Below are 2,487 nucleotides of genomic sequence, written 5' to 3'. Positions count from 1 at the left end.
TTTCCCCAATGCCTAATGTTGTGTTAGAAGGCAGGGCAGGGTGGCACCTTAGGAACCAGTTAGTCTTTAAGGCAGTGGTTCTCAATCTTTTTAGATTCAAGGCACCCCTCAAAAAATTCCAGTGCTTGGCTTTTGCTCATTATCAACTATGGAAAAGTAATAGAGCAATTTTTTTGTTGTAAAGAACTCAGAAAGACCACAGCAAGTCAGAATGGTTTTGACACTATAGACTCCTATTTGAAATCTCTTGTAAATGTTTATCTTGTGAATCGTGTTTGTGTTCATACACCTAACAGTACGTGACATCCCACAGCAACCTTAAAAGGATCCCAAGGCACAGCAAGGTGCTGTGGTACCCTGGTTGAAAATCACTACTCTGGGATATCACCCTGCCCTTTTTTCTGCCTGACATCAGACTAACACTGCTAACTCCCTCTCTTTACTAATGTGTCAGCCATAAATGAAGCTTCACCATCCCAATCTATCAAGGGTCATTTCTTGCCAGTCTTTTATATTGTTTTCTCTGAGTGCTGTTTGATAATAAGCTTCTTTTACTTGTTTACTTGCCCTTTTTTGTGTATTCCTTCAGCTGCCTGCGTGGCATATGTGACATGCTTCATTTGAACATGCCCCAAGCATTTCCATTTTTTCCCCCTTGGATAGCTAGAGATGATGAAGATGTTGACTTGAAATTACTGTAAATTAATTTCACTTGATGCCTAGTATCATTTTAGGACACATTCTTTTGAAGGGATTTAGATATCTGCTTGCACCACTAGTGGATTTTCGAGTTCCATGTCTGCTCTGCATGTTAAAATGGAACACACGTTTTGTTTGGAAGATTTACAGTTTGGTCTTTAACATGTATATTTTCAATGACCATATCTTGCTTAACCTTGGCGATATAACTGCCTGCTTGTCTACCTGGGATATTTCCTTCTTAACATCCTCATTGGCTTGCAATTAACTACCAAGGTATGTACATTGATTTGTATCTTGTGTTACATTAGAAGGTGTGGGAATACTTGGCTTCGGAGTTACTGGGATTCTCATTAGATGTGTGTGTTATTCCCCAAGAATTGATAGTGTGTTGTCTGAAGGTTCAGAGCCTTTTTTTCCCTCGTTGCATGCTGGTTGAGAAGCCACTTAGAAAAGTTAAATTGTTAGCAAAATACAAGATATTCTAGTGTACCATTCTGCTGGTACCATTCTGGAATGCAGTGGTTAAGTCTCATATTGATGCCACTGCAGAGGTGATTTTGGAAAATCCTCTGATCCATTTGCTAGTGGAAAATAAACACTAAATAACAGAGTGAATTAATAAGGCCATGATCAGTTTCATAGCTGCTATTCAGAACTCCGCAGATAGAAATTATAGTGTCTAGAGCAGTGGTTTTCAAACTGGCTTGCAGACCTCTGGTGATCCACAGACTGTCTGAGGGGTTTGTGAAAGGTGACTAATCAATCAAAAGTATGTGAATACCCACACTTACAATTCAAAGGGGTCTGTGCCTCCATTAACATTTTTTTAGGGGTCTGAAAATGAAAAAAAGTTGAAAACCACTGGTCTAGATCAGAGGTCAGCAACCTTTAAGAACTTTGGGCTGCTGCTTATGACTCAGCTGCTCCTGAGGACCACTGATTCCCCTCTGCAGTGCCCCAGCCCTTACTGCTCTGTGCCAAGGGTTGCTCTTGTGCCTCCTTACTGCAGTCCCTGCTTACTGTCACCACTCTGATTTCCATCACTAATGGCAGTGAGTTGCCCCAAATTTGGTAGTGAGGGTAAGCATAGGGAGAGAACTGTCTTCAGCAGAGAGCTCAGAGGGCTGGGGTGGCTGTGGAATGCTGTGCAGGGCATATGGAAAATGAATGCATGGAACAGGGCAAATAAGTGTCCCCAATTCTGCCTGCTGCCAACACCCGCCATCATGGGTTGGATCCGATTTCTTTGCAGGCCTGATCTGGCCCACAGGCCATAGGTCACTGACCCCTTGTCTAGAATAATTGTATTTTCAATTTACTATTTGAAAATACTATAAACAACTGTACATACCTGCCTGAGCCAATGCTGCAGGAGTGTCAGCAGTGGGGAGTGGTACAATAGTAAAGCTGCTAAATCTTCCTTGGCAGCTTCAGGGACCCAGGGAGAGCTGGAATAAAAGATATCATACCTTTCCAGCTACCACATTAGTTTCCTGCTGTCAAGAGCAATGTTTTGGTGGTAGTGTAGACAGGACCTTAAAGTTAAAAATCACTTGAAAACAGAGAATTAAGGAAAATGAAACATGTGCTCAACTTTGATCTTTTACTTCTTTACTAGAGAGAAGCACTGAACAGCCTTTATCCCATTGAAATAAATCTGGCAAAATCCAGGAGAGGAAGAAAGCATTTGAATAGCAGAAAACAAGACCAGCCATGATCTTTCTATGGTTAAGTATTAAAGAACATTGCATTCTAGGCAAGTTGTTGACTGTTTTGTTACGAATG

General features: G+C 41.4%; 1 protein-coding gene across 2 annotated transcripts in view; it reads left to right on the top strand.

Annotated features, from left to right (window-relative positions):
• Positions 1 to 248: 248 nt before the first annotated feature.
• Positions 249 to 2,487, top strand: part of ASB5 (ankyrin repeat and SOCS box containing 5) — an 89,617-nt gene continuing 87,378 nt past the window's right edge. For both annotated transcript variants that reach the window (XM_019521807.1, XM_019521808.1), the window contains exons 1-2: positions 249 to 975; positions 2,321 to 2,429. The gene's annotated coding sequence lies outside the window, so the exon portion shown is untranslated. The remainder of the gene's footprint in view (positions 976 to 2,320; positions 2,430 to 2,487) is intronic.

This window comes from Gavialis gangeticus, unplaced genomic scaffold (genome assembly GCF_001723915.1).
Source record: "Gavialis gangeticus isolate Ggan-Ray unplaced genomic scaffold, GavGan_comp1, whole genome shotgun sequence".
Taxonomy (NCBI): domain Eukaryota; kingdom Metazoa; phylum Chordata; order Crocodylia; family Gavialidae; genus Gavialis; species Gavialis gangeticus.
This window is presented reverse-complemented; position numbering and strand designations above follow the sequence as displayed.